The sequence below is a fragment of the Mytilus californianus genome, unplaced genomic scaffold (genome assembly GCF_021869535.1).
Source record: "Mytilus californianus isolate M0D057914Y unplaced genomic scaffold, xbMytCali1.0.p SCAF_6, whole genome shotgun sequence".
Classification (NCBI taxonomy): Eukaryota; Metazoa; Mollusca; class Bivalvia; order Mytilida; family Mytilidae; genus Mytilus; species Mytilus californianus.
In genome coordinates this window covers 26,735,153-26,758,027 of record NW_026262712.1, presented here as the reverse complement: position 1 = coordinate 26,758,027, position 22,875 = coordinate 26,735,153, and the positions used below count along the sequence as shown (strand labels likewise).

Sequence of the window (22,875 nt, the reverse complement as noted above, 5' to 3'; positions counted from 1 at the left end):
ATTTCACAAAACGCCGTTGTTTATATTAAATTTATAAGTATGATAAGTCATATGAAATAGTTCTGGAGGGAAAACAAATTGAAATTATTGCACCAAAAATACTATATGACATACATTTCTACATTTCAACCCATTTTCGTCTATGTGTCTATATGTCTAGTCATAATGTCACATGATGCTTTTTTTGCTCGTTTCGACGTTACGTTATGTATAAATTGACATGTGATGCCTATCGTCTTAAATATTTCCCTACATATTTGATGCAAAACCAGGACATTTGAGATTTTTTTCTTGGAAATAACTTCTGAACAGATTTTTATCGAACATAATAAAAATCAATAACTGTATCTGTTTACTTGATCACAGTTGAGATTAAATTTACTTTAATTGTCAGTTTGCAAATTCGATTGAATTTTATTCGTTGTTGTAAATTTTGAATTTGCTTTCAACAGTTGATACTTAACCTTAAATACAGGTGACGGAATTAACTAATAAAAGTGTTATCCAGAAACTATTAAAAGCAGATCAAAGAAAAACAGCAGAAACAGTAGTTTGAAAAAAAAATAACTGCTGTAATCAAAGAGAGAAAGAGAAATGATATTTGCTCGAAAGTGATACTATATTAATGAATATTATTTCTCCGCTTCAATTTAACTGCACTATAAGACATATGTGCCGCTTGTGCATTTCGGTTCTTTACGTAGCAATTCAAGCAAACCGTTCATATACATTATGCTGTTTTGATTGAGCCTTTTAAAACCAAAAACGTTTTGCTCATTATTAACACTTTCCAATACATGAAAAAGTAGACATAAAAAGATGTGGTATGTAAGTTAGTAAGTAGATCATTTACTATAGTGACATGTGTACATTAGCATAAATAATATAACATATTAATAATACAATGATTATTTTAAATTACACCCTGCCCGTTGGACCTATAAGTGACTTTAAACTTAATGTTCATATTTTCAATAAGCAAAATTAATGTGAAATTGTTACTTGTAAAGAAGTTCTTTCCTTTTACAGAAAAATAAATTCAAATATTTGGCTGTTTGTCTTTGATGAAATGTCATCAAATTAGCAAATGTACTATCATTAATGGAATTACTGTCAATATTCACTGATTCAAATAGCATTATCTCAAATTATTGTAAGCTTCACAATATAGTAAGAAATGTTTCTCATCTTCGACAGTTCTGTCGTCGTACAAGATGCAGAAGCGTTCATCAGGAGCTTCGTGTTTAAACCGTCCGGTTTCAATATGCAAAGGTAGTATACCACAGCGAAATTGTGCCATAACTGATCGTTCTTGTTTCTTGATGTTCATTTCGACATAAAGTTCAATTTCGTACTTATTTTTAATCATAGTATAAGTTCTTATTTTTGGGAGAGTGGTGATTTTACCAGTCCAATCGTTTTCACAGTATTTCATAATTTTCGTTTTAAAAAGTTCAATGTTGCATACATTTACATTTTCATAGCAACTGTCCATGTCCACTTTGTGAAAAATGTCCTTCATCTGAGAGCTCCACTTACCAGATTTCGTATAGTTCCAAAGAAATACCTTTTTCGTAAGCCTATCATAGTCCATTTTGACAAGGCGATTCCATCTTCTTACCATAGAAATCCACCGTCTTAAAGTAGGTTGTAACCATCCTACTTCACTGTTCAGAGAGACAACTGGTGCAAATCTGTGTAATCCCAAAAAGTATCTAACAGCAAGGTCTTGTACAGCTTCAATAGGAATTTATGTATTAAATCCCAAAACACCTTCACAATAATCAATGACTGGTACGACACACGACTCGAAAAGGATTTCAAATGTTTTAAATCAAACGTCCTTTAAATGGTGAAATTTTGATATCATCCCTCCTTATGCCCGTCTTCCAGATTTAGCTAATGTTTCGTTGGCAACACTTAAATCCATTTTATCACGGAAAATAACGCCAAGTTCTTTATACTGACTTACATATTGTAAACTGTTAGGTCCGATCTTAAACTCAAAGTTGCTTTGTGGGACACGCTGTTTTCTAAATGCATGACATTTGGTTTTTAACAATTAACGCTAAGTCTCCAGCGTTGGCACCAACTGCACAACACATCTAAGCAACGCTGCTTATCAGCTTCGGCCTCTGTTAGAATAACAATGTCGTCTGCGTATAAAAGAAGGTTGATTTTTGTCATTGTCACAAGGTATTCCAGTATCTAGATTTTTAATTTCAGAAACCAGATCGTTGACAAATAAAGCAAACAAAGTAGGCGGACACCATTTGAACTCTGGAACCAATTTTTACGATGATCATTTACACAGACGCATGATTCTGTGTAAATATATAAGCTAGAAATAGCATAATACATGTTTCCGTCAATTCCGTTTAACTGTAGTTTGTATTGTAATAAATTTCTATCTACATAATCGAAGGCTTTTTTGCAGATCCACAAAGGTAGCAAATATTGATTTCCAGTTTTGAATAATGCAATTTACAGAAAACACATGATCCTCACAGGACCTATTTTTTTCTAAAACCGTTTTGTTCATCACAAATTAATCTGCTATCTTCTAAATACTATTACTGTTACGTAGAACTGTAACATTTTGCAATTACCGAGAGAAAACTGATCCCTCTATAATTCAATTGAATTAGCGGGTATGAGTGCCACTATGACAACTCTCCATCCAATTCACAATGTATCAAAAGTAAACAACTAGGTCAAAGTACCAGAAGTGCATACATAAACATGTATGTTGCACCGATAAAAGAATGAAAAAAAAACCAAAATCAAAGAACCGTAAAAAAGGCACGTATTCATTTAGGCAAAGAGCAACTTACTGAGAAACAAAAAAAAAAATCATTTTGTAATCAAATCCACTTTCAGAGGCGTAAGAGTGAACTGAAAAGTACGAAGGAGGAGGGGCAAGCTATAAATATTGTTCTGGAAATCGAAACGGTTGACGAAAATCAGAATAATGACGCTGATATCGAAATTTCAATTTATGAACTAGTGTCTAAATGCATCATATTTGCTGTCCTTTGTGACAATGATGAGTGTACAGATGGGTGCAGTCCTAACCTGTACAGCAAGTGAACTTGATAACCAGTCATTTGGACTGGTCAAAGTTAACCTGTGACAGGATTTAGGACTGCTCTGACCAGTCCTAGGACCACAATCTAGTTAACTTGAAAAGCGGACTTGGTCCTAGGACTGTTTTTATGTCTGCCGAAAATGTTAACTAGGAAACAGGTCCGCTATTGATATAAGTTAACTTCGAAACCAGTTCTGTCATAAGTTAACACAAGTTAACTTTGATTTTGACAACTCCGATCGAACCAGACCTGATCTCAAGTTAACTTTTGGCCTGGTCTGCTCAACACTAAGTTTACTTGTAACCAGGACCGCTCTACATCGATTTTTTTTAATATCTTTTATTGTCTTTGTTTCTTGGTATAAACATAAAAAAATAAAGTCAATTTAATACTTCCGTGATATAAACATGATTAAATACATGTAGCTCCGTGTTGAAGTGATCTATTTGTAAATAAAGTACGCATAAAACTTTGCTTGTTTATATACAAATTTATCCGTGATCTGCCTTTCTATATATTAAAAAAACGATAATGGTTACAATGCTAACGAGCTGAATATATATTCCAATACATATCAAATTCTTTAAATCGTATTAACCATATTTGCACTTTATACTGTAAATCTATATAGCCGTAAAGTAAATCAGAAATATTTTTATGTCGGGATAGAATATATAATACAAATGACAGCAATATTGGAACACAATCACTACAAAATTTTACCCGCATTTCTGTCCGCATAATTTAGAGTGCAAGCATGTCCTCTTTTTAATCAAAATATTGTCTCGCAACAAAATTTCAGTAGTTTTGATACCTCAGGCTGACTCCTATACCAAATTATTTGACCGTAACAACCAAAACTGACCATATTTGCACTTTATTTTGTAAATCTATATAGCCATATAGTAAATCAGCAACTATTTTTATGTCAGGATTTAATGTATAATACAAATGACAGCAATATTGGAACATAATGTGAATACAAAATTTTGTCCGTATAAATCTAGATTGCCAGCATGTCCTCTTTTTAATCAAAATATTGTCTCGCAACAAAATTTCAGTACTTTTGATTCCTCAGGCTGACTCCTATACCAAATAAGTTGACCGTAACAAACAAAACTGACCATATTTGCACTTTTGTTTGTAAATCTATAGCCGCATAGTAAATCAGCAACTATTTTTATGTCAGGATTTAATGTATAATACAAATGACAGCAATATTGGAACACAACAGCTACAAATTTTTGTCCGCATAAATTTAGAGTGCCAGCATGTCCTCCTTTTGTTCAATATATTGATACATAACAAAATTTCAGTAGTATTGATACCCCAGGCTGACTCCTCTAACTAAATTATTTGACCGTATCAACCAAAACTGACCATACTTGCACTTTATTTTGTAAATCTATATAGCCACATAGTAAATCAGCAACTATTTTTATGTCAGGATTTAATGTATAATACAAATGACAGCAATATTGGAACACACCAACAACAAAATTTTGTCCGCATAAATTTAGAGTGCCAACATGTCCTCCTTTTTGTTCAATATACATAATATATTGATACATAACTAAATTTTAGTAGTTTTGATACCCCAGGCTGACTCCTCTAACAACATTATTTGACCGTATCAACCAAAACTGACCATATTTGCACTTTATTCTGTAAATCTATATAGCCACATAGTAAATCAGCAACTATTTTTATGTCAGGATTTAATGTATAATACAAATGACAGCAATATTGGAACATAATGTGAATACAAAATTTTGTCCGTATGAATCTAGATTGCAAGCATGTCCTCTTTTAATCAAAATATTGTCTCGCAACAAAATTTCAGTAGCTTTGATACCTCAGGCTGACTCCTATACCAAATTATTTGACCGTAACAACCAAAACTGACCATATTTGCACTTTATTTTGTAAATCTATATAGCCGCATAGTAAATCAGCAACTATTTTTATGTCAGGATTTAATGTATAATACAAATGACAGCAATATTGGAACACAACAACTACAAATGTTTGTCCTCATACATTTAGAGTGCCAGCATGTCCTCCTTTTGTTCAATATATTGATACGTAACAAAATTTCAGTAGTATTGATACCCCAGGCTGACTCCTCTAACAAAATTATTTGACCGTATCAACCAAAACTGACCATATTTGCACTTTATTTTGTAAATCTATATAGCCACATAGTAAATCAGCAACTATTTTTATGTCAGGATTTAATGTATAATACAAATGACAGCAATATTGGAACACAACAACTACAAAATTTTGTCCGCATAAATTTAGAGTGCCAACATGTCCTCCTTTTGTTCAATATACATGATATATTGATACATAACTAAATTTCAGTAGTTTTGATACCCCAGGCTGACTTGTATAGCAAAATTATTTGACCGCTTTAATCAAAACTGGCCATATTTGCACTTTATTTTGTAAATCTATATAGCCGCATAGTAAATCAGCAACTATTTTTATGTCAGGATTTAATGTATAATACAAATGACAGCAATATTGGAACATAATGTGAATACAAAATTTTGTCCGTATCAATCTAGATTGCAAGCATGTCCTCTTTTTAATCAAAATATTGTCTCGCAACAAAATTTCAGTAGTTTTGATACCTCAGGCTGACTCCTATACCAAATTATTTGACCGTAACAACCAAAACTGACCATATTTGCACTTTATTTTGTAAATCTATATAGCCGCATAGTAAATCAGCAACTATTTTTATGTCAGGATTTAATGTATAATACAAATGACAGCAATATTGGAACACAACAACTACAAATTTTTGTCCGCATACATTTAGAGTGCCAGCATGTCCTCCTTTTGTTCAATATATTGATACGTAACAAAATTTCAGTAGTATTGATACCCCAGGCTGACTCCTCTAACAAAATTATTTGACCGTATCAACCAAAACTGACCATATTCGCACTTTATTTTGTAAATCTATATAGCCACATAGTAAATCAGCAACTATTTTTATGTCAGGATTTAATGTATAATAAAATTACAGCAATATTGGAACATAATGTGAATACAAAATTTTGACCGTATAAATTTAGAGTGCCAGCATGTCCTCCTTTTGTTCAATATATTGATACGTAACAAAATTTCAGTAGTTTTGATACCCCAGGCTGACTCCTATAACAAAAATATTTGACCGTATCAACCAAAATGACCATATTTGCACTTTATTTTGTAAATCTATATAGCCACATAGTAAATCAGCAACTATTTTTATGTCAGGATTTAATGTATAATACAAATGACAGCAATATTGGAACATAATGTGAATACAAAATTTTGTCCGTATAAATTTAGAGTGCCAGCATGTCCTCCTTTTGTTCAAAATATTGATATGTAACAAAATTTCAGTAGTTTTGATACCCCAGGCTGACTCCTATAACAAAATTATTTGACTGTATCAACCAAAACTGACCATATTTGCACTTTATTTTGTAAATCTATATAGCCACATAGTAAATCAGCAACTATTTTTATGTCAGGATTTAATGTATAATACAAATGACAGCAATATTGGAACACAACAACTACAAATTTTTGTCCGCATAAATTTAGAGTGCCAGCATGTCCTCCTTTACTTCAATATATTGATAGGTAACAAAATTTCAGTAGTTTTGATACCCCAGGCTGACTCCTCGTACAAAATTATTTGACCGTATCAACCAAATCTGACCATGTTTGCACTTTATTTTTTAAATCTATATAGCCGCATAGTTAATCAGCAACTAGTTTTATGTCAGGATTTAATGTACAATACAAATGACAGCAATATTGGAACACAACAACTACAAATTTTTGTCCGCATAAAGTTAGAGTGTCAGCATGTCCTCCTTTTGCTCAATATATTGATATGTAACAAAATTTCAGTACTTTTGATACCTCAGGCTGACTGGTATAGCAAAATGTTATGACCGTATCAACTAAAACTGACCATATTTTCACTTTAGTATGTAAATCTATATGGCTGCATTATATTTAATCAGAAGGTTTTTTTATGTCAGGATGTATTGTATTATAATACAAATGACAGCAATATTTGAAAACAATGGATGCAATATCTTTTCCGCATCAATTTAGATTGTCAGCATTTCATCTCTGTATTAATGATATTAGACCATCACTAAAGTTAGTAGTTCAGGATGGTGTGTATAACAGAACTATCTGACTGCATCATCCAACACTGACATGTCTGATTTCATTTTTACTTTATAATGAAAAGTATAAAAAGTTCTCTTCTGGGAATAGTATACTGTTGGTACATTATGTCGGTTGATTGATTTTGTTTGTAGCTAAACCTCAAGTGGCAACTATTTCATTCATGTGCACAACGAGTATTTTTTGTTTGGAAGTCCCATATCATCATTTTTAATCCGTAAAGACAAATCTGACGAAATTGACGAGATTGTTCATAATTATTCAACACCTTATGTATCCGGACACTGTACAATTTTCGTTAGAATATTTTGTCGAAAACAGAATCGTAAATCCAAGGCAAACAAGGTGAATTACGATGAAATATCCATGTAATGCATAAAGTTTAGTTTAGGAAGAGACTGTAAAAATTGGTGAACGAAGCAACGTCGACAATGATGTTGTTATCCCATGACATAAAAATATTGTTCCGATGAGTTGGATAACCTTTCTATCCGCCTTCTGATTAAATAAAAACTTTCCTTTCTTTAATGATAGCTGTATGTGATCACAAGTGTGTAATTTTATAGCCATTGTTTAATGTATATAAGAATACATGAAATGAAAAAAAAGATTTTTTTTTAATGTGTATAATAATCGATAGTGTCTAACAAGTAAAGAAATTTGCTATACAGGGAAAAAAGAACGATGCGATTATTGTTTACATATTAAGAGCTCAGGTCTGATATCAAAAGTCATAAACACGGTAATCTGTCATAAGCAGACCTGTTCCCAGGTCTGGTCAATAGCAGACTTGTCCACAGGTCTGGTCAGGAGCAGACCTGTCCACAGGTCTGGTCTGGAGCAGACCTGTCCACAGGTCTGGTCTGGGGCAGACCTGTCCTCAGGACTGGTCAAAAGCAGACTTGTCCACAGGTCTGGTCTGGAGCAGACCTGTCAATAGGTCTGCAGCAGTCCTAAAAAGCAGACCGTAGGTCTGGTCTACCAACGACAAAGTTAACTTGCTTGTCTGCTTAAAATTTCCCAAGTTAACTTGAAAAGCAGTCAAGAAGTCTGCTCAAAGTTAACTTTTGTACAGGTTAGGACCGCACCCATCTGTAGTTACTACTTATTAAGAGCTCAAACTGAATGTTATTAGTTAAAGCTTTGTGAAACAAAAAGTTGGGGAGTGTTATATCAACCTTGAACTAAAGTTATCGAGGGAAAGTATGTAATGCAAGGTTAAAATCCACTATATTTTAAATTGATGGAAAGAAAGTATGTCCTCGTTCCTTTAAATGCATGCTTATATTTTTGTACGTAATGGTGAAGTTAAACTTTCTGAAGATATTCACTTAAATATACTTTAATATGTTGAAATGAGTACGTATATGTTTTATAGATCACTTGAATAAAAATTCAAAATGTTCGAATTATGTAAAATTTCAAACATGGATTAAATAATACATGTGTCTCTTCGAGATATTATATATCTGACAAAAATAACACATATATGTCTTTCTAGGCCTAATAAATAGTTAAAAATAGTTGCTTAGCAATTAAAACAACCACAATGGCACAGCACTTTAAACATTATCTTATGTGCACGAAATACAAGAAGTACGAAGTAATGTATACAATGCATGGAAAAAAGTCAGTTCAGTATACCTCTTTTTAACTAATCTTTGACTGTCCGAATGAGAGTGCTTCATACGGGTAATTGTTCTTCTTGTATAGAAGAATATCTGAAATCTTCGATTAATCATCAATAATATTAATGGATATATTTTGGATTAATCAAACACTCGTTTCTTCGCATACAAACACCTATTCGTTTACCTGAGCATGGAATAAATACTTGATATCACGGACTATATAAATGATACCAAAGATGAAAAACTAAGCGACATTGTTTATTCCGCAATGCATGCAAAGATGTGTTTTTCAGCAAATAACACGTATTTTCGATTATATACACAAAGTGGTCCTTCATGCATTAACACTGATTAAGTGGATTGTTTAAAAACTCAGGTAAAAAAAATAACGTCGTACATAAATACACAATTATATAAGCGATGACATAAGTAGACTTATTTAAACATATCCATATAAGGTAGTGTTCCCGACCTATCTAAAAATTGGTTTTCCACAAAAGGTGTCATATTTTTCTACTTTCTACTTTAACTTACAACTTAAAGAAGATAATCATGGACGTTCTACTGAGGTTCAGCATATGTTTAATGTTTTATCATTTACCAGCTGTGGAATGTAAGTATTTATAAACATATATTAACACAATTGCGATGGTAAACTGCTGAAATTTGTATCTTAATATATGTTATATAAACAATAATATAACAGATAGCGTGTATACATTTTTGCATGTTTATTTTTCTTATGATATGTTTTTTTTTCTCCTCGAAAAATTGATTTAGTTTCATGCGCTTTACTTTTAACAAATGAGTCGTTTCAGAAATGAGAGAAAAAAACATTCCATACATCTTCTTTAGCGTTCCTGATAATGAGAGAGAGAGTAACTCTTTGATTAACTATTTATTGAACTAATGGCACGCTAAACGTGAACATGTGCATGTATCTTATTAGCAGCAATTTTTTTGTTAAAAGAACAACAGTTTGAATATTTCTGATCCAGATTGTACAGGAGAGTGGAAGGTCCAACCTCAGTGTATACTTCTTTACAATACTTTAAATAGTCAAACCCATATTTTCTATTATCCAATCACCACCGTCAATGCACATGCATATGATCATTATGCAGGACGGACTGAACCTTAAACTATATTGGTTAATTGCGGCTCTATCAAATTTGAAAACAAATGGCACCCTCTATGCTTCCCAATGAAACCACTATTGGCTATCAAAAACTAAAGAGTGTATGTCGGTTTGTCATCATAATACAACTATTATTTTGCTTTACATAAATATAGAAATAAGGATTATTAATAACGGCCTAATTTATAACAAAACAATTTACGAAAGACATGAACCAACGACAACCTCTGAACTACAGGCCTCAGACTTTGGACAGGCACATAACGATTGTGGCGAGGTTCGACAGGTTTGTGAACGCACAACCCTCCCCTTACCTGGGACAGTGGTGTAACAGTACAACATAAGAACAAACTATAAACATCGGTTGAAAAAGGCTGAACTCATCAGAGTGGACGTGGACGGGTACTTATACATCCCAAAAAACAAAATGAAACAAAGTGCAGATCTGAGAGTACTAGCAGTATTTGACAGCTAGTTCAAAGCCAATAATGACTAATGAAAAAAATCATGTATCTAAGACTAAAATATTAATCAGTACACATCCAATGAATTTAGTGTCATTAACAGTCAGAGATAAAACATGACCTTGCGCAATGCCAAACTGTAAGTATCGACAGATTGTAGTACCGTTAATGTACATATGTGTAATGTTTAGTATGGTTTCAATTTACTCATAACAAAATCATTTTATATACCAACAAAAGCAATATTAAAAAATTCAATTACAATATTTAATAGGTAACCTTTTAGAATAAGTTTATTAAAGGATTTATAAGTTGACCTAGATCGTATCTTAATTTTCGGGCTCGGTTTACAACATCACCATAAACTTTAGGTTGTGCTATTCAATTTGAAATACTTTAGCTAAACTTGTACACCAAGTCTTTGTATCTATAAAATAATTTAGTAAAGGTTTCAAGTAATTTGTGGTAACGAAATCCCTGACTTAAAAATTGACTAGTAATACATAGATTACACATATTTAAAATCCAAAACGTCTCTACAGACACGAGCACTACATATAAGACGAGTAGTATATTTTTGCTACCAAGCAGACAATTATTGAGACAGATAAAGTATTTTTATATCATGCTCTGGCATATCTATATATCTGATGATCAGATGCATATATCACAATCCAATCACAAAAAAGGGAACTACGATGCATAAACTATGACAGCATAGCTGTTTTGTAGTTGTAACACATTATTCATTTTTTGATACTGTTATTTTTTGCATTTATATGCTTTGATTAATTTACAGTTAGACTGTTAGTGTCTAGTACGTAGAACCTGAAAAACACATTTAATTGGAAGTTCAATGATTCATACAAATTGGCTGCTGAAAATGTTGGTTTTGTTGAAATGACAGTTGCTAAAGATGCTCAAGCTAAGCCTTTACTTGGTCTTTTTACTCAATATGTTCTTTTCCGAACGTTGCTGTGTCAAGGTTCCTTTACCCAAATATGTTTCTGTAGACAAGAAAATAATGTCAACAGGATAATCTCATTAAATGTCAATTTGAATACTTAAACGATTTAAAAACACTGGTGATTGCATTTTAAAGCCTTGCAATATAGAAGTTTAATTGTTACTGTTCAGTAGCCATCATAATCATTATCCATTTTATAGATTCTTTGTGATGGCAGAATGTTAATTCTGTTAACTTATTCAACGATGAAATCGGGGGAACTAGAGCGCATACGCACCCTTTTGATTGGGAAATTCTACCTTTTAAGCATACAACTTTTTTTAAACCCCAGCAGAATAATTTGAATAGATATTAATCTACATGGTATACCTTTGCTAGCTTCATGATGATTGACCTCTGTATGCAGGCATGATTTGAGTTCATTGCTGTAGATTGTTACTTGTCCTTCAAACAACGATAGACACCAGTGGAAAGCAAATTATGATTTTTTTTAATCACTGATGTAGGTTGTTAGCAAGGACGATTCTAATTGATCGATATACATTCTCTGAAAGGTTACAAAAATGAAATTATCATACTGTAGGGGTCAGACGAGTAAGCGAGTAATGATAGTTTTGAATTTTAATCAGATTGCATGTTTCACAGTTTTAATTATTGTTGTTCTGCTTTTTCTTTAATGATGAGTAAAGAGATATATTTTTGGATTCACTGGAAATATGATATCATAACATCGAATTCCATGTGAAAGGGTCATCTTTCCTTTCCGTTTGAAATAAAATAAAATGTAGTAAATGATAACAGGACATTATTTCAAAACAATATTACGCAAATAATACACATTTGTATTGTATCATTCAATTTCATTTAAATTGATGATATTAAGTTTCATATAAAAAAGGTATTCAAATGGTATTGTTTACACGGTATGTTGAAATTTCCTCCGTCAGCAGTTACAATCCATTTAAAAACTGGTACAAAAGGTGTCCTATTCAACTATTTTTTACGTTAAATTAAAACTGAAGAAAAGAATCAAGGACGTTACGATGTGGTTCTGCGTACGTTTAAAACGCTATCACTTTTCAGTGGCGGAATGCAAGTTTATTTTAAAATATAAGATACTGTGCACTTTTTATCGTAATTCCAACTTGATAACTAAGCTCTTTTTTGGCATTATTGATGTTAAAGCTTAAAGTTAAATTAACTGTTCGCACTAGTGTCGCTACTTTTCAGGTGCCTAAATATGTTTGTAATGTCACAAATTCAATATGGTCAACAGTTAACATTTTCATAGTATTCATCCTTCGTTCTGTTGTTTTTTTTTTGTAGGTTTTTTTTTTGCGAAAGACACTTGCTGTCAGATACTTAATGAGATTTTTTTGTTATCGAATTGTCATATCGTCGGCGAGGTTTTCAAGCATGCATGAGATGTATACATATCCACAAAGCTCTGTTTGACTCGATAAAATTGAAAATGGAAATGTGGAATGTGTCAAAGAGACAACAACCCGACCATAAAGCAGACAACAGCCGAAGGCCACCAATGGGTCTTCAATGCAGCGAGAAACTCCCGCACCCGGAGGCACCCTTCAGCTGGCCCCTAAACAAATATGTGTACCAGTTAAGTGATAATGGACGTCATACTTAACTCCAAATTATACACAAGAAACTAAAATTAAAAATGATACAAGACCAACAAAGGCCAGAGGCTCCTGACTTAGGACAGGCGCAAAAATGCGGCGGGGTTAAACATGTTTTGTGAGATCTCAACCCTCCCCCTATACCTCTAGCCAATGTAGAAAAAAACAAACGCACAACAGTACGCAGAGTAAAACTCAGTTTAAAAGACGTCTGAGTCCGATGTTAGAATAGGAAACAAAAGAAAATAAACAAAATGACAATAATACATAAATAACAACAGACTACTAGCAGTTACTGACATGCCAGTTCCAGACCTCAATAAAACTGATTGAAAGAATATGTCTTCATCATATGAATATCAGACACAATCTCTCCTGTTAGGGGTTTAGTATTATACCATCATAACATATATGAGAAGAACATAACCCGTGTCATGCCAACAACTGGTTTTAGAATAAATATGTTTAATTCCGATGCAAAGACCCTATAAGTGAATCAATATTAAAGCCAAAATATGCAATCTTTAATGACCTGACAACAGTATCGTAACTATTTCCCGTCTTAATAAGTCTGTTTAAAGGTTTTGTTAGCTTTTGAGGTGAATACCGACATTTTTGTGCTTTGTAAAGAATATTACCATAAAAGAGTGGATGTGAAATACCCGAACGTATAAGATGTCTGCATGTTGCGTTATATTTACGAATGATGTCCTTATACCGATGATAAAATTTAGTAAATGTTTTGACTAGTTTATGATATCGAAAACCCTGGTGTAATAATTTTTCAGTAATATATAAATTTCTCTCGCTAAAATCGAATACGTTGTTACATACACGAGGGAATCGTACAAGTTGAGATATATAAACACCATAAGATGGTGACAAGGGAACGTCACCATCTAAAAATGGATAATTAACGATAGGAAATGAAAAATAATATCTTTTATCATAAATTTGTGTATTAAGCTTCCCGTTAATGTTATAGATATCAAGATCGAGGAAAGGACAGTGGTCATTGTTAGTATTAGCTTTATTTAAAGTAAGTTCAACAGGATAAATTTCTTTAGTATACATACTGAAGTCGTCATTATTGAGAGCCAATATATTATCCAAATATCTAAAAGGATTGTAAAATTTTTGTATCAGATGTTCTTTCGATGGGTCTTTGCTGATTTTAGTCATAAATTGTAACTCATATCAATACAAAAACAGGTCCGCAATAAGTGGTGCACAGTTAGTCCCAATTGAAATTCCGAAAACTTGACGATATACGGAATCTCAAAAGCGAACACAAATGTTATCAAGTAAAAATTCAAGGGCAGATATTGTATCAAAGCATGTCCAATTGACATAGTTTTTTTTGTTTGTTGCTACTAAAAAATGACCTAAAAGAGTTCAAACATATGTATTGGCATTCCGACTTTTTAAATGCCCATTTAATTAGGTGTGTGATTTTTTTCTTAATACGAATATGAGGCAAAGTGGTATATAGGGTAGAAAAATCAAAACTTTGAACAGATTCAAAATCACCAATATATGCATGCAATTTATCAAGAACTTCCAACGAGTTTTTGACACTCCAAAAGTAGTTAATTCCACTATTTTCAAAGGCCTTATTTGAACAATTTATTATCAGGTTTTTGATTGTACCAAGTGTACTAGTAAGTAGAATAGACAATTTAGTAGTGGAACAATGACTTGAAGACGACATAAATCTATATTTGTAAGGTGATTTGTGTAGCTTCGGAAGCCAGTACATAGTTGGGACTTTCATTGTATTTGGTTCTGCTTGTAAAGAAGTAGCTAATAGTTTATGTTTGTTACAGATATCGCTTTCTGAAAATGAAGTCAGTTGGAATGTTGGTGAATTCGTGATTTCCTTTTGCAGAACATCAATGTAAAATTTACGTCAAACTATAATGATATTATTAGCAGCTTTATCAGCCGGGACAAAAACAAATTCCTTTGCTAGTTCTTTTAGTTTATGTATGATACGAGAAATAGGATTTGTATGGTTGTTGTTAAGAGTAAAATGTTCTTTAAAATGTTATATACGTATATCAATTATCTTCATTACTGAATTAAAAAAAGAGTCCATAGATTTTTTGTCAGCTTTTTCCCGTTTTATCCATTTCAAACAGTAAGCACAAAGTGAGTCGTGGATGATATTGCGACACTCATTCCAATTAATAATTGACGGGGGATGATATTTAGGTCCTTTACTGAGGAATGATTTTAACTCTCGGTCGCGAACGATGTTAAGGTCTCCTGTTATAACATGGGAAATTGGGCCATAAGTGTACTCGGAATTACTACAATTACATGACGTAGGTATATTTTCACTGATATTTACATCTTTACAGACTTGGCTACAATTAAACACAAATTTTCGGGTAGATTTTTTGTAAATATAACAAATAAGAGGGAGTTCAGTATTATCAAAATATCCAGGAATTTGTTCTTTAACAGATGGTCGTTAAAAATACCGGCAATATTTACAAAATCTAAACCTTTATTGACATATTTTATTTTAATAAAATGTTTTTTATGATCTTCAGGGCGATCAATTTTTGGAAACAGTTTAGAATAACAATATGCAATTATAATTTGAACGATTTCATACTTAAGACTGCAATATGAAATTATGTTGCAATCCTCTAAAATTTAATTTAATTTATTTATAGATAAAAAACAGAGCTTGGTTAATAGATTATGTCTGCCGTTATTTTTTGAAATAGAAATTAGGTCCGAAATATTTGTATGGTTGGTCCGAAATTTTCTTTGATTTCGATTTTTTCTACGCCCATGAGAACGGTTTTTATGAACAGTTTTAGAAACTTTATCCAAAATGTTAACAGAATCGGTTCTTGATATATTACCAATTCCCATGATATTATCATTATGACTGAGAGGGTAGACTGTCCGTAATTTTTTAATCCAATTTATTTCAATTATTTTCCGTGATCGTACAAACATTGAATGATATTCACCAGGCTGCTTTTTTACTTATTCTAAAGGTTGAACTGTTAAATATTTAATAGGATGATTGTGCTTTTTAAAATGTCGATAAATGATACTTTTGAATTTATTGGGTCTTTTAAAACGATGCAGGTTTTCTTGCGTGCCTTTAGATAAATATCGTCCAGTTTCACCTATGTACTGAATACCGCATCCCGGTTTGTTTCATGTGAGTAAATAAATAATACTGTTTGTTTTTCAAGTTATATCAGTTTCAAAATTTAAAGAAAATGTGCGACCATTAAACGTAGACCTTGCCGTATTGTTGGTGGAAAGGAGAGACGGGGACATGTAAGTCATTTGTTGGCATGACACTTATCGATAGAAGGGTAACCACGAGTGTTATTGTTAAAAATGTTAGCGATGGTAGAGTTTTAGATAAGCGATTTTGAAGATTGAGACGTGTAGATACCCTTTGAACAAGTTAAGTATTTATTCTTTCATTTCTAAGCTTCATATTTTTTTTGTTATGTGGATTATATTAGAAAGGAGCAAAGAATATGAACCAGCACACAATCAATTGAATTATGTGATTATGATAAAACTGTTCGGCTGAAGACGTCAAACACTATCCATCATAAACTACCCGAAAAATAAAATAAAAGATAGGGTATATCAGGGTAGCGACTGACGTCTGACTAAATAGAAGAATGGGGCTTAATGTGAAATACTACTTTTTGATAAATATTCATAAAGTAATGAACATAGAGAAGTTCTCGCTCGGACACACACTCCATAATCTAGTATATTATAAGAGCATAAACCTGAAGCACGGGGAGGCACTCTACTGTCTCCACACGGCACTAAAGACAACTCTGTAAAAAATAAAATTGAGAATGGAAATGGGGAATGTGTCAAAGAGACAACAACCCGACCATAGAGCAGACAACAGCCGAAGGCCACCAATGGGTCTTCAATGCAGCGAGAAAATCCCACACCCGGAGGCGTCCTTCAGCTGGCCCCTAAACAAATATGTATACTAGTTCAGTGATAGTGGACATCATACTAAACTCCAAATTATACACAAGAAACTAAAATTAAAAATGATACAAGAATAACAAAGGCCAGAGGCTCCTGACTTGGGACAGGCGCAAAAATGCGGCGGGGTTAAACATGTTTTTTGAGATCTCAACCCTCCCCCTATACCTCTAGCCAACGTAGAAAAAACAAACGCACAACAGTACGCACAATAAAACTCAGTTTCAGAGAAGTCCGAGTCCGATGTCAGAATAGGAAACAAAAGAAAATAAACAAATTGACAATAATACATAAATAACAACAGACTACTAGCAGTTACTGACATGCCAGCTCCAGACCTCAATTAAACTGATTGATAGATTATGTCTTCATCATATGAATATAAAAAATATATGCCAATAATTGTCTTTTTATATTATTTTACTGCGAAGATAACCTGGCCAAATTTATATTGGTGTTTAAAAAGGAGAGGGAATCAATGATTAAAGAGATAGTGTGCATACATTTTTATATATTTTATTTTTCTTATATAATGTTTACTTTTGTTACTCGGAAAATGACGCTGATACATTTAGCACTTCTTAATACTTGTGTACAAGTACATGCAGCTACTTGATATCGAAAAAAAACATTGTCATCTTAATAAAAAAACATTTGAACTGCACTCGCTGTTTTTAAAAGAGGATTGCATTAATTATAGTTAGGCGGCAAAATGGTCCTGTCTTAAGAATCTATGTTGCTTATATTTGTTTAATAATTTATCTGTTTCTTTAAGCGGCGAAATGATGACATTGAGGTTATTTAGTTTGAGAACTAGCAGCTATCACTCGTCATGACAACGGGACTCTTACAACATAATCAAATCTGATATTTACATTTGTATTATGGGTCCTGTTTATCTAAGCGCTCTTAGGACCATATGCATGACATATCCTAAGATCATCATAGGACGTAAATTTGTCCTTAGTGCGTTTATCAAACATGTCGTAACCTCGAAAAAGTCGTAAGAATCGTCCTATTTTAGGACACCTAAATATGAAATCTTGTCATTTTAATGTTATTTTTAACAATGCCATAAAAGCGGGAGGTTTGGCTAGCCACAAAACAAGGTCCAACCCACCATTTTTTTCTTAAAATGTACTGTACCAAGTCAGGAAAATGGCCATTGTTATATTATAGTTCGTTTCTCTGTGTGTTGCATTTTAGTGTTGATGTGTCGTTGTTCTCCTCTTATATTTGATGTGTTTCCCTCAGTTTTTAGTTAGTAACCCGGATTTGTTTTTTTCTCAACCGATTTATGAATTTCGAATAGCAGTATACTACTGTTGCCTTTTTTTAAGGTGGTCTTAGGATGGTCCTAACTTTAGGCTTTCTATTATGATGATTAATTTGTAAATAAATACGATTACCAACTATTTATGGTACCCCCTTTTTCTAAATATTTTTCTATTTTCACTTATTTAATGTGTTCTTGCTCTTATCCAAAATATATTAAAAAAAAAATCAGTAGCATATATATATGACAACCCTCTATTCATATTTTCCACGTGGAAAAATAGGAATAGAAGGGCATCGTATATATATATAAAACACATAAAATAAATGTACATAAGTTAAAATATCAAAGAAAATTTACTTTGAAAAAAAAAATCAGAAAAAAGGGTCCATTACCTAAGCGCGTGTGATCAGTAATTAAATGATTTATGTATTCCTTATTTTTATGAAAGATGCACGGGATTTGCCTTGAACCCTATAAGGTATAAAACCGTGACACTTCGAATTAAACTCACTCAAAAATATATAATGATTGTTTCCGAATGTCTTTTATTAGTTTTCTGTGTAATCATGGCAATGGCTGTTTAGAAACAATTTTTTACAATTATTATATAAAACGTTGATACATTTTGTTGCGTTTTTGTTTTTGTTTCATTAAGTTTAAATGCACCATTATTTAGATAAATATTAATATTTTTCTTTATGATAATACTTATAATATTTTAAATTTTAAATCTTGTAATTATATACTACTGGTGAAATTCAATGCATCATTAAACATTCAAAGTTTTTAAATTCCTATTTTTTTTACGCTACAACTTAGGACAGCGGTTAATACATCCTAGCTAATATAGTCCTAAGATAGCTTCGGTATGAGATATGTCATAAGTTAGTCCTAACATTATCCTAATTTATTCCTAAGAGAGGCTTTAGGACAAATCCTAGACCAGCTTCAATAAACAGGCCCCTGGTTCACACTCTAAACTCATTTACAACAGTCAAATTTCAAATTACATAATTTCTCTCAGTTGTTTACCTAATATTCTGCTATATTCATTGAACAATAAAGCAATACCTGACAACAATGTAAGCACCATATATGATCAGGCATGTGTATGTTATTTTTGCTTAATTCGTTTACATTTCACCATGAATTAAGTATTAAAAATAGAATTACATTCGAAAACGTATGTACACGGAGATGTTAAATACTTATAATAAATGAAGGACTTTTTTTGTTTAAAATCATTTACTGTTATATTATAGCAACTCTGCTCGTAATTTATTTATTTCCTGATTTATCCGTAAATATGAATCTAAAATTAATTTATTGGAAAACACTTTCCAAATGACAATATTTTTTTCGGAGCCAAATACTTAACTCTTACATCAACATTGTCCTGCTATTTACATTGTATTAAATGTTTTTATTTCTTGATAGAAACAATACAGATCAAATGCAGTTATAACTAATAATGTAAGCATACGACTTTGCTTGTTATACAAATATCTCCGTGATCTGCCTTTTTATCAATCAAAAACGATATAGCTTACACTAATAACGTGAATTGAATATTCATTTAAAAACAAATGTCAAGTTCTTCAAGTCGTTTATACTGTATATTTAATGTTTAACTAAATGTAGCAATAATCTTGAAAAACTTGGTTATCAGATAAAATTAATTAACAATAGCAATAGCGCAAAGTACATATATGGCATAAAAATGATCATGGCTAATGAAAGCAATATTAGTGTACAGTTAATAATATTTATCAGGTTAATGGTCGGCAAAAATTCAGAGTGCCTACTTTAATAATGTTTCTTTTTTTTCCTCAATTAAGAGTGCCAGCATGTCCTTTTGAATTTTTTATATATCAGTCATTTTTTTTTTAAATCAGTACGGATTGTAATATATAAATGACAGTAACATTGGAACACAATTACTACAAAAATGTAACCGCATCAATTTAGAGTGCCAGGATGTCCTCTTTTTATTCAAAGTATGAACTTGTCACAAACAAATAGCAGTTTTGATATCTCAGGCTGGCTCGTATTACAAAAATATTTGACAGCATCAACCAGAACTGACCTTATTTGCACTTCATTATGTAAATTTATATAACCGCATAATACATCAGTAAATGTGTTTTATTAGACTGTTGGTTTTCCCGTTTGAATGGTCTCACACTAGTAATTTTTGGGGCCCTTTACAGCTTGCTGTTCGGTGTAAGCCAAGGCTCCGTGTTGAAGACCGTACTTTGAACTATAATTGTTTACTTTTATAAATTTTGACTTGGATGGAGAGTTGTCTCATTGGCACTCATACCACATCTTCTTATATCTATTTATGTCAGGATAGATTATATAATACAATTGACAGCAATATTGGAACACAATGACTACAACATTGTACTTGCATTAATTTAGAATGCAAGCATGTCCTATTGTTTTCAAAATATTGACTCGTTAAAAAAAACAGTAGTTTTGATATCTCAGGCTGGCTCGTATAACAAAAATATTTGACCGCGTCAACCAAAACCTACCATATTTGAACTTTGTTATGTAAATTTATATGGCCGCATTATAAATCAGTACGGATCGTATAATATAAATGACAGCAATATTAAAACACAATTACTGCAAAAACTTAATCGCATCATTTTAGAGTGCCAGTATATCCTTTTTTTTATTCAAAATAAGAACTCGTCACAAAAATTAGCAGTTTTGATATCTGAGGCTGGCTCGTTTAACAACAATATTTGACAGCATCAACCAAACTGACCTTATTTGCACTCATTATGTAAATTTATATAGCCGCATTACACACCAGTAAATGAATTTTATGTCAGGATGGATTGTATAATACAATTGACTGCAATATTGGAACACAATGACTACAAAATTTTGTCTGCATCAATTTAGAAGGCAATCATGTCCTATTGTTTTCAAAATATTGACTCTTTGAAAACATAGTAGTAGTTTTGATATATCAGGCTAGCTTGTATAACAAAATGATTTGATCGCGTCATCCAAAACTTACAATATTTGAACTTTACTATGCAAATGTATATAACTGCATTATAAATAAGTATTTTTTGTTTAAATCAGTACGGATAGTATTATATAAATGACAGCAATACACAACGACTACACAATGTTGTCTGTATCAATTTAGAATGTCAGCATGTTCTATTGTTTACAAAATATTGACTCGTTTAAAAAAATCAGTAGTTTTGAAATCTCAGGCTGGCTCGTATAACAAAAATATTAGACTGCGTCAACCAAAACTTATATTTGAACATTATCATGTAAATGTTTATTGCCGCATAATAGATCAGCATTTATTTTTTATGTCAGGATAGATTGTATGATACAAATCACAGCAATATTGGAACACAATGACTTCAAAATGTTTTCCCTTTCAATTTAAAATAAAAGCATGTCCTCTTTTTATTTGAAATATTAACTCGTCACAAAAATTAGTACTTTTAAAATGTCAGACTGGCTCGTATGGTATAAAAATTTGACCGCATCAAACAACCAACACTAACCATAGTTGTTCTTTATAATAAAAAGTAAGACACGAATAAGGTGGTATCATTTATAATCATGGTACTCATGATCATTTGCACTTCATTATGAAAATGTCGCATCATAAATCGTAAATTTGTTAACTCAGGATGGATTGTATTAAATAAATGACAGCATTATTTGTACACAATGACAACAAAATAGTGTCCGCATCAATTAAGAGTGCCAGCATTTCCTTTGTGCATTCATAATATTGAACCTTCACTTCAGTAGTTAGTTTTCATTTTTCACCGCATTTGACCGCATCATACAACACTGACATGTATTTGTACTAAATAATGAAAAGTATGAGAAGTATCATCTATGAAAAGTATACTGACTGACTGTTAGTATATAATGTCGGTTAATTGATTTGCTGTGTGTAGCTACACTTCCAGGGACAATTATTTTACTCATGTTCAGAACGAGTTATTTTTTCGGACGTTCCAGATATCATTTATAATCGGTATAGATTAATTTGCACATTATTATTATGACAATCCAGCCAAATGGAGAACAAAAAGTAAAAGGGCACAGGACTCAGGGTTACCACATTCCATTGTGAAAAAAAAAAGACAACGCATAAAATACACTTCACACTCCTATAGATTTTTTTATGTTATCAAGTATTCGTCCGAACAATATAAAAACAATTATCTACTTAGTTACTTTGAAAAAGAAATTGATGTTGTAAAATATTTGTATGTATTTAAAAAAATTGTTGACTGGGTAACGTGTACGCGTCCAAAAATTCATATGAATAGAAATGAGAGTGGAAACGGAGAAAAAGTAAAGGAGACAACAACCCGATCAAAGAGAAGAAAAGAGGCCAAGGCAACCAATGGTTCTTCAACACAGCGCGAAAATCCCGCACCCGGAGGGGAACTTTAGCTTATCCCTA

General features: G+C 32.1%; 1 long non-coding RNA gene across 4 annotated transcripts in view; it reads left to right on the top strand.

Annotated features, from left to right (window-relative positions):
• The first annotated feature begins 9,349 nt into the window (after nt 1-9,349).
• The window catches only part of LOC127706938 (uncharacterized), a 63,462-nt gene continuing 49,936 nt past the window's right edge, over nt 9,350-22,875 (top strand). For all 4 annotated transcript variants that reach the window (XR_007984660.1, XR_007984661.1, XR_007984659.1 and 1 more), the window contains exon 1: nt 9,350-9,539. This is a non-coding gene — a long non-coding RNA (uncharacterized LOC127706938). The remainder of the gene's footprint in view (nt 9,540-22,875) is intronic.